This window comes from Armigeres subalbatus, chromosome 3 (genome assembly GCF_024139115.2).
Source record: "Armigeres subalbatus isolate Guangzhou_Male chromosome 3, GZ_Asu_2, whole genome shotgun sequence".
Taxonomy (NCBI): domain Eukaryota; kingdom Metazoa; phylum Arthropoda; class Insecta; order Diptera; family Culicidae; genus Armigeres; species Armigeres subalbatus.
The window spans coordinates 229,759,314-229,769,989 of NC_085141.1; the positions used below are offsets into that span (position 1 = coordinate 229,759,314).

Consider the following 10,676-nt stretch of genomic DNA (forward strand, 5'->3'; position numbering starts at 1 on the left):
GCGGTGGGCCATCTGGCGGAAATTGCTGCAAGTATGAATGCTTTGCTCGAGCTTTGAGGCGAATCAAAACTTGTGGTCTTGCTACTATCGTTTGCCGGAATGGTGAAAAGTTTGGATTTTATTTAAATTTCATAACACTTCTCCTTGTTCGTGAATGTAGTAAATATCCATGCTTATTCATTGGAAGGAGCACCTCGAGCATTGTTGAAGGGTGAAAGCAAAGGGGATAGGAAAGACATAGTTGACGATGGTCAAACTGCAGAACCACCAACGATGAGGTTAAGTGGCTCTAAATGAGCGGATCGAGATCGCTCGAGTTTCTCAAATTCAGTCCATTACAGATCAGAAAATATGGGAGGATGAAGAACTGCCTATGGGCTAGTTGGGCATATGAGTCCAATCTACAAGAGGTCATTTACGGCTTACGTAACCCGCTTAGGTCACGAATACGCAAACGAAATTTGTTCTGCGAAAAGTCTGACTCTACCAGTGGCCTTGTACGGACATGAAATGCGGACGTTAAAAGAGTTGAACCGGAAAGCTTTCGGGGTCTTCAAGCAGCTCTGCTTTATGCTTGGCGGAACTGATCAAGTGTACAAAGAAAATTGGAATATATAAAAAACGTCAGACTTCAGTGGGCTGGTCATATACCAAATTTGAGAATCATACTTCCCAATTCAAATTATTCAACCGCTTATCAATTTATCACTACCAGATTCAACTGTTATTACAATTTTAATCAACTAGCTCTGCTTCAAAGTCGTATCAATTCGCGTTTCATCATATCTCATGATGGTTGAATCATTCACCGGAATCAGTTCATTTCGAGGCATCGTTGGATTCACGTACGCAGTGCATTAACACAAAATGATATGACGATCACTTTCCTCATCGGATTGCTGTACACCAATCCGTTGGCCTTCTTACTGCTTCTGGCGGCTGGCTTGGCGGTACGAGTTGTTCAAATACCACTATAAGCACTGGGGCGACAAAATGTTCCCGGTCCGAAACCATCATTTTTCTTCGGAAACATTGCTTCCAGCATCTTTTTCCGGCAGCACATTGCAGAAGTTTGCGATGAGTGGTACAAGTAAGTAGTGATGCTTTTGAATTGTTTGAACAACATAAACAATATTCAATTCCATCCAGTAAGTACCCCAACGCGCCTTTTGTTGGGTATTTCAAAGCGTTCAAACCTTCGGTTATGATCCGCGATCCGGAGATGATCAAAACCATCCTGGTGAAGGATCAATCGTGCTTCTCGGCGAACGATTTTTTCGACGAGAAAGTGGATCCACTTTGCTCATAACCCTTCATGGTGGACGGCGAGCGATGGAAAAAGTCTCGCCAGGTGTTGACTCGATTTTCACCGTAGCAGAATGAAACAACTGTTTCCCACCATGAATGAAGTAAGCAGCCAGTTCGTGGACTTCGGGCGCCAGTGCGACGGTGGAAAGCCAAATCGGTAATCTCGCTGCGCTGGTTGGTTGCATCTGCTTGGGTGTGGTTATCTCCCTAATAAATGCCGATAAGAGTGAACTAATCAGAGCGGAATTTTGTCAGCTGATTTGGTATTAGGAAAGTGTTTCGAATTTGATGTCGCCCCACTAGATATCGGCGTACGACTCAAAATGTTGTTGGTTGTGCGTTCAGTTTGGATGCTGATTGTTTCAACAATCCCAACAGCGAATGGCGGGTGATGGGCAAGAAGATGTTCCAGACGACATTTTGGTCGAGAAGTTCATGCTGACGTTCTTCTACCGGCCTTGATGAAGTGGTTTCCGGTTCCGTGAGTGTTTTAAAAAGCTTTAGCAAAATGGGTGATGGTAATTAATATAAATGCACTTTTAGTTTTGCCTAAGGAGTTGACGTATGGATTCGAAAATTGGTATCCAATTGCTAAAGAACGACAGACTAAACAACCGGAACGTGATGATCAACTGCAAATACTATTGAAAGGCAAATCAGGTATGTTGTTTGCGCATGTTGATTACCAAAAATCTTATATTATATTCGTTATCTTCGCCATACCTCAACTTCATTGGTATTGCAATCTGCAAATTAGACATTATCACCTCGCAGCGTGCGCTTGTTTACAAACAATCAAAACATTTCTACCAATCATCTTTTGTGCGAATCGGTTTCTTTTCAGATCTTGCAAATGTAATAAGAACACTAAGTTTTCCCTTGGCTCGGTGCACCGCTGCGTCAACGCAAAATTTTTCATTAATGTTCTAGGTCAACGGTTCTCAACCTGGGGTACATGTACCCCTGGGAGTTTCTTCGTTGGGTACCTCGGACAAAAATGCGTAATTACGGATGTATTACAATTCCATTAAATACTTATTCATGAAGTTGTGTAACTTTTGAAAATTGCGTAATTTTTAATTTAAAAACTTTGCACCGTACGTAACATGTATGGCGATCAAATCAAAAGTGTGGGGCAAAACGTAGAGTGATTAAAATCTCGAACCTGTGAGGGCTCGAAGGCCTCTATTTGGTAGGTACGACGGCTTTTTTCGAAAAGCTAAATTGCCGTTTTGCAAGAGACTTGGACGACTCCTTCCATTCAGCTCGAAGTTCCTCGTGGCCAAGCTTCATATGAAAAGATTGAATCTCAATCAAGCTCAGGCCTCCTGAGGCTCAAGCGTCTTTGAAGTCTCGGAAGCCTCCTTGCAAGAGTCTCAAGCCTCTGCAAGAGTCTCGAAGCCTCCTTTCAAGAGGCTCGAGCCTTCTTTCAAGAGGCTCAGGCCTTCTTTCAAGGCTCGAAGCCTTCTTTCAAGACAGGCCTTCTTTCAGAGGCTCAGGAAGCCTTCTTTCAAGGCTAAGCCTTCTCAGGGCTCGAAGCCTTCTTTCAGAGGCTCAGAGCCTTCTTTCAAGGCTCAGTTCTTTCAGAGGCTCAGGCCTTCTCAAGGGCTCAGCTCAGCTAGCTCTTTCAGCTGGAACTCTTTCAAGGCTCAGAGCCTTCTTTCAAGAGGCTCAGAGCCTTCTTTCAAGAGGCTCAGAGCAGCTTCTTTCAAGGCTCAGGCCTTCTTTCAAGAGGCTCGTAAGCACTCTCAGCTCAGAGCCTTCTTTCAAGAGGCTCAGAGAGCCTTCTTTCAGAGGCTCAGAGCCTTCTTTCAAGAGCTCAGGCCTTCTTCAGGCTCAGAGCTTCTCAAGAGGCTCAGGCTTCTTTCAAGAGCTGGAACCATCCTTTCAAGAGGCTCAGAGCCTTCTTTCAAGAGGCTCAGAGCCTCTCGTCAGACTTCTTCAAAGAGCTCAGAGCCTTCTTTCAAGAGGCTCAGAGCCTTCTCAAGAGGCTCAGAGCCTTCTTTCAAGAGCTCAAGCCTTCTTTCAAGGCTCAAACCTTCTTTCAAGAGCTCAAACCTTTCAAGAGGCTCAGAAGCCTTCTTTCAAGAGGCTCAGGCTCAAGGCCAGCCTTCTTTCAAGAGGCTCCAGGCCTTCTTTCAGAGGCTCAGGCCTTCTTTCAGAGGCTCAGAAGCCTTCTTTCAAGAGGCTCAGGCTTCTTTCAAGAGGCTGGAACCATCCTTCAAGAGGCTCAGAGCCTCCTTTCAGAGGCTCAGAGCCTACCTTCAAGAGGCTCAGGCCTCCTTAGAGCTCAGGCCTTCCTTCAAGAGGCTCAGAGCTTCCTTCAAGACGGAAGCCTCCTTCAAGGGCTCGGAGCCTCCTTTCAAGGCTCAGGCCTTCTTTCAAGAGAGCTCAGGAAGCCTTCTCAAGGCTCAGGCCTTCTTTCAAAGGGCTCAGAGCCTTCTTTCAAGAGGCTCAGGCCTTCTTTCAAGAACAGGCCTTCTTTCAAGAGGCTCGGAAGCCTTCTTTCAAGGGGCTCAGAGCCTTCTTTCAAAGTAGCCTTCTTTCAAGATAAGCTCCTTTCAAGGCTCAGAAGCCCCTTCTTTCAAGAGGGCTCAGGCCTTCTCAAAGAGGCTCAGAGCCTTCTTTCAAGAGGCTCAGGCCTTCTTTCAAAGGCTCGAAGCCTTCTTTCAGAGGCTCCAGGCCTTCTTTCAAGAGCCAGAGCCTTCTTTCAGAGGCTCAAGCCTTCTTTCAAGAGCTCAGAAGCCTTCTTTCAAGAGGCTCAGAGCCTTTTCAAGAGCTCGAAGCCTTCTTTCAAGAGGCTCAGGCCTTCTTCAAGAGGCTCGGAAGCCTTCTTTCAAGAGGCTCGAAGCCTTCTTTCAAGAGGCTCGGAAGCCTTCTTTCAAGAGGCTCAAAGCCTTCTTTCAAGAGGCTCAGAAGCCTTCTTTCAAAGGGCTCAGAGCAGCTTCTTTCAAGAGGCTCCAGGCCTTCTTTCAAGAGGCTCAGAAGCCCAGCCTTCTTTCAAGAGGCTCAGAAGCCTTCTTTCAAGGCTCAGCCTTCTTCAAGCTCAGCTTCCTTCAAAGCTTGGAACCTCCTTTCAAGAGGCTCAGAGCCTCCTTTCAAGAGGCTCAGGAAGCCTCCTTCAAGAGGCTCAAGCCTCCTTTCAAAGCAGAGCCTTCTAACAGGCTTCCTTTCAAGAGGCAACCTCCTTTCAGAGAGCTCAGATACCTCCTTTCAAAGCAACCTTCTTCAAGAGGCTCAGAAGCCTTCTTTCAAGGCTCAGGCCTTCTTTCAAGAGGCTCAAAGGCCTTCTTTCAAGAGGCTCAGAAGCCTTCTTTCAAGAGGCTCAGGCCTTCTTTCGAGGCTCAGAGCTTCAAGAGGCTCAGAGCCTTTCAAGAGGCTCGGAAGCTCCTTTCAAGAGGCCGGGCCATCCTTTCAAGAGGCTCAGCCTTCTTTCAAGAGGCTCAGGCCTTCTTTCAAGAGCTCCAGGCCTTCTTTCAAGAGGCTCGAAGCCTTCTTTCAAGAGGCTCGAAGCCTTCTTTCAAGAGGCTCAGAGCCTTCTTTCAAGAGGCTCGGAAGCCTCTTTCAAAAGAGGCTCAGAGCCTTCTTCAAGAGGCTCAGGCCTTCTTTCAAGAGCTCAGAGCCTTCTTTCAAGATGAGCCTTCTTCAAGACAAGAGCCTCTTCAAGAGGCTCAGGCCTTCTTTCAAGAGGCTCAGAGCCTTCTTTCAAGAGGCTCAGGAAGCCTTCTTTCAAGAGCTCAGAGCCTCTTCAGAGGCTCGAGCCTTCTTCAGAGGCTCAGAAGCCTCCTTTCAAGAGGCTCGGAGCTTCCTTCAAAGGCTTGGAACCATCCTTTCAAGACAAGAGCCTCCTTTCAGAGGCTCAAGCCTACCTTCAAAGACTCAGGCCTCCTTTCAAGAGGCTCAGGAAGCCTTCTTCAAGAGGCTCAGGCTTCCTTTCAAGGCTCAGAGCCTCCTTCAAGAGGCTCCGGATAGCCTCCTTTCAAGAGGCTCAGCCTCCTTTCAAAGAGGCTCAGGCCTTCTTCAAGAGGCTCAGCTCCTTTCAAGAGGCTCAGGAGCTCCCTTTCAAGAGGCTCAGGCCTCCTTCCAGAGGCTCAGGCCTCCTCTTCAAGAGGCTCAGGCCTCCTTTCAAGAGGCTCAGGAAGCCTCCTTTCAGAGGCCTCAGAGCCTCCTTTCAAGAGGCTCAGAGCCTCCTTTCAAGGCTCAGAGCCTCCTTCAAGAGCTCAGCCTCCTTTCAAGAGGCTCAGGCCTCCTCAGGCTGAAGCTCCTTCAAGAGAGCTCAGGAAGCCTCCTTTCAAGAGGCTCAGGCCTCCTTCAAGAGGCTCAGGCCTCCTTTCAAGAGAGCTCAGGCCTCCTTTCAAGAGGCTCAGGCCTCCTTTCAAGAGGCTCAGAGCCTCCTTTCAAGAGGCTCAGGAAGCCCTTTCGGCTCAGAGCCTCCTCAAGAGGCTCAGGCCTCCTTTCAGAGGACTCAGAGCCTCTTCAAGAGGCTCAAGCCTCCTTTCAAGAGGCTCAAGCCTCCTTTCAAGAGCTCAGCCTCCTTTCAAGAGGCCACACTCCTTCAAGAGGCAGAGCTCCTTTCAAGAGGCTCAGAAGCCTCCTTTCAGAGGCTCAACCTCCTTCAAGAGGCTCAGAAGCCTCCTTCAAGAGGCTCAGCCTCTTCAAGAGGCTCAGGCCTCCCTTTCAAGAGCTCGAAGCCTCTTCAAGAGGCAAGCCTCCTTTCAAGAGCCTCGGAAGCCTCCTTTCAAGAGAGCTCAGAGCCTCCCTTTCAAGAGGCTCAGAAGCCTCCTTTCAAGAGGCTCAGGAGCCTCCTTTCAAAGAGCTCGAAGCCTCCTTTCAAGAGAGCTCAAGCCCCTCCTTTCAAAGACGCTCCTCAGAGCTCAGCCTCCTTCAAGAGGCCTCAGGAAGCCTCCTTTCAAGAGCTGAAGCCTCCTTTCAAGAGGCCTCGAAGCCTCCTTCAAGAGCTCAGCCTCCTTCAAGAGCTCGAAGCCTCCTTTCAAGAGGCTCAGAGCCTCCTTTCAAAGGCTAGGAAGCCTCCTTTCAAGAGGCTCAGGAAGCCTCCTTCAAGAATCGGAAGCCTCCTTCAAGAGCTCAAGCCTCCTTCAAGACTCAGAGCCTCCTTCAAGGGCTCAACCTCCTTCAAGAGGCTCAGAGCTCCTTTCAAGAGGCTCGAAGCCTCCTTTCAGAGGCTCGGAAGCCTCCTTTCAAGAGGCTCGAAGCCTCCTTCAAGAGCTCAGAGCCTCCTTCAGAGCTCAGAAGCCTCCTTCAAGAGGCTCGAAGCCTCCTTCGAGAGGCACTGATTTATTTTCATTTCGACCGCACAGAACAAAACAAAATCAGCCCACGTCAACTTCTTTACTGAGCAGAAATACGACAAAACAGGCACTCTTCGTCCAAATGGCCTATTCGGCCAAATGTTTTATTCGCCAAATGTCCTATTCGGCCAATTGTCCTATGGCCATGTCTTATTCGGCCAAATGTCCAATTCAATGTCCTTTTCGGCGAAATGTCCTATTCAGCAAATATCCTATTAGGCCAAATGGTATATTCGGCCAAACAACTTTCGGCCTGGGCCTGAGGCCAAATGGCATTCGCCGAACGGTAGTCTGCCAAACGGCCCTTCTCAAGGGTCACTTGGCTGGGAATCATTCGGCCAAGCCATTTGCCAAAGTCGTCATTTAGCCGAAATGGTTATTAAGCCTACATCGTTTTTCCGAGAATGCCATTTGACCGAAAGTAGCATACGGTGGAACTGGTAGAAATGGTCATTTGCTCAAACGTCATACGACCAACAATGTAGTTTACAAACTGGTCATGACCGAAATTATCGTTTGGTTGAACCGGTCGAATGTGTCATCTGGCCGAAAAAAGATAGGAACACCGTCTTCGACCAGAGGTTGTACAGACTGAACACTTAACACCTAGCATGAGACAATGGACAGGATACGTAACACCCAATGGATCAGTGGAGAAAATTTTTCGATCTTGAAAAGTTTCCTCCTTACTGAGGCAGGATTCAAGACGTTTGGCCGAACAGACCATACGACCGTAAATGTTATTTGTTTATGCAAACCCTATTCTACAAATCCAAAATATTTATGTTTTCAAATCGAAAGATTTTTGGTTTCTAACCATCTTTTTTACGTACTATTAAATTTCTACGATTTATAAGCAATTTCAAATCTAAAAAATAAATAATTTGATAAGCGGAATGACGGCTGGAGGTTTTGTTCTATTTGTCAGGGAGTTTTTGTTGACCTGTTATAAAAATTCGGCCACAATATTCTTTGATATGCAAAGAACGTTTGGGCAAATTGACGTAATTGGTTATAGAAAACCCCGGACAATAATAGAACAAAACTCTAGCTATCACTCTATCAAAATCGAATGGTCTTGTTGAATGTTGTCTAAATCGAATGTAGCCAAATTCGAATGGGTTCTGTAGCTAAAACTGTCGTTTGGCCCAACAATAGTGAATGTGAAAAGCGTAAAGTGATTAATAATAATTGAAGAGTGAGAAGTGAGAAATTAAGAATAAAATGTGAGAAAAGGGACGTTTAATTTTTTTTAATTCCTCTTTCCTTTTCTCTTTTTGCCTTTCTCGTATACTAAGTATACGTAAAGGCTATATGATCGCTCCAAAAACAAACTTTTTATAGAAGGCTCGAGACCCTAGTGTTATATACCAATCGACTCAGCTCGACGAAATGAGGTGATGTCTATTTGTGTGTATGTATGTATGTGTGTGTATGTGTACAAAATTTTGAAGACACATTTTTTTGGAACTTAGCATTGGCCAAATTGCTCGCAACAAATTCCATTCGACTGGGAATCCTGTCCCATTGTTTGCTTTTGAAAATTGGCCAGATTGGACTATGGATTCAGAAGCTATGGCCAAAATACTATTTTCTCTGAGCAAAACACGCTAAAAAGCACTCATTCATATTTTTAGTATTTTTAACACGAGAAAGGCACAAACACCACTAGGTGGATTAATCAGGGTTTTTATCATTAGAAGTGAGAAATGAAGATTAAGAAATGAGAAGTAAGACGTCCGATTTCACAATTCTCGCTGCTTATTTCTCACTTCTCATTGCTCACTTGAAAGTTTTTATAGTCTGAAGTGCAAAATGGGAAGTAAGAAAGGAGAAGTGAATAATGAGACGTATAACTTTTCACTTTCACTCTATCGTCTCTTCTCACTTTGCACTTCTTATTTATTACTTCTCACTTTTTAGTTATTGTTGATCACATATACTTCTCACATTCATTCACATTCACACATTCATTTATTTTCGGCCAAATAACCTATTCGATCAAATTTATCTTCGCCCATATGGTGTACATGTATGAACGTTCGCCAACTGACATTTCACAAATGGATTTTCCTGCAAACGGCTTTTGACAAAACGACTACTTTTGCAACGATCGTTCGCTCAAACGACATTTTCTGAGTTCGCTTTAACGACATTTTGGTCGATGACCCGTTCGGCCGATTTTCTACCACGACCTTCAGCCAAACGACTTTTCCGGCCAAATTCGGCGAAACGACTGTCTCAGCCGTATGACTTTCGGCCAGGTGAGATTGTTTGTTTTGATTTGATCGGTCATATTCGGTCAAACAACTTTCGGCCTGGTGGCCTTCGGCCAAACGGCCCTTCCTTTCATTGTTTGTTTGTTGTTCACACTTCTCAATTTTATGCAGGAGACTGTGATTCCCTCTTAAATGTTGCTTAGCAACTTCTAAGGTGAATTCAGATTAAAAGTTCTTGTATCTTCCTTTAGATAATGGAAATTATCTACTGTGGCAATTGTTAAAAGTGCAGTTATTTTCGGTCTCCGATGATGCTATTGGATGTTTTTCCCTACATAACGAAACAATCCTGCAGTACTGCAGTAGAATAAATAAATTTTTTCAATATTACTTTCAAGTTTAAAATCATTTCCTTATTTAAGCCTTTATATTTCAGCTGAACTTACGGAAGAAATGATCGCCGGTCATTCCCTTTCCTTCTTCACCGAAGGGTTTGAAACGTCCAGTATTACCATGGCCTTTGCTATACTTCACGTATGTTAAATTGGATTAAATTTATGAATTGATTTTTGGCTATCTTTGTCTAAAAAAATTGTTGTAAGAAAAAGGCAAAGCCAATCTACGATGCACATGCAATCCTGCCAGGCGTTTCAGTTATTGAATACGGAAACTTTTTTTTCTTGAAAAAGGCCACATCAAATGACCGATATATCGGCAGAATAAAACGTTTATCGTTTATTGGGTCTTAGACTGAAATAGCCAAAAATCAATTCATGTTTGTTAATTATTATTCCATCCATGCCATGAATGTATTTAATTTTAAATAAATATTTCAGTTGGCACAGAATCCCGACGTCCAAGAGAAACTTTACCAGGAGGTTCAACGCAATCTTACCGAGAACGATGGTTTGCTTACATTTGATCTGCTTCAGAAAATAGACTCTTGGATTGGATTCTGCAGGAGAGCTCAGAATAACGCCCCAGCCGCAGCCCTTCAAAAGCTTTGCTCAAAACTACGCCCTCAAGTACGAAGTCGCTGGAAAGCAGGTCGGAACATTTATCCGTCCCGGACCACGGTACTCATTCCGATTGCAGCAATTCACATGTAAAAATTGTTTTTCCTTTTGAGCTCTTTTTTCCTACCAACAACCCTGTTCTTATTTCTACAGGGACCCCCAGTACTACCCGGAACCGAACGAATTCCGACCAGAGCGATTTAGCCAACAGGAGAAAGCCAAACGGACCCTTCCCGTTTACATCCCCTTTGGCGAAGGACCGCGGATGTGCCTTGGAATGCGATTTGCCCAAAGTCAGATTAAAATCGCTCTCCTGAAGTTGGTTCAGAACTTTCGAGTACGCGTGTCACCCAACTACAAACCCTGGCAGTTCAATAGGCAAACTTTCCTGACCGAAGCCAAAGATGGTTTACAGGTGATATTCGATCGACGTTGATTTCCGTTTGAAATCATGTTGGTGTTGAATAAAATGCTCGAATCGATGTGTTGTTTTAAATCTGTATATCTAGCAAATTTTATCCTTTGAAAATATGTTTTCTAATCAATTACTGATTAAGATCTGAAGGGCTAATTAATACAACTAAAGTGCTTTGCCACCTCAGATCAATTATTAGATCCTATCCAGCAGGCTGATACAAGCTCTTCCGGTGTGCTAAACTTTCCGGCTGACGAGCCAAAACAAGTAAACATTCCGACTAACGATGTCTAATTGAAAATTAGAAACTTGCAGCAGGCTACGTGGGCGTCTGTGTCGGTGTCGATATTGTCGTTAGCTGTTGGCCTGACATTCTTCCTTCGCAGTCACTCCCACTTCCTGTTCATTA

At 45.0% G+C, this 10,676-nt stretch overlaps 1 pseudogene; it reads left to right on the forward strand.

Moving 5' to 3' along the window:
• Positions 1–872: 872 nt before the first annotated feature.
• On the forward strand, positions 873–10,334 carry LOC134222338 (probable cytochrome P450 6a13; annotated as a pseudogene).
• Positions 10,335–10,676: the final 342 nt, after the last annotated feature.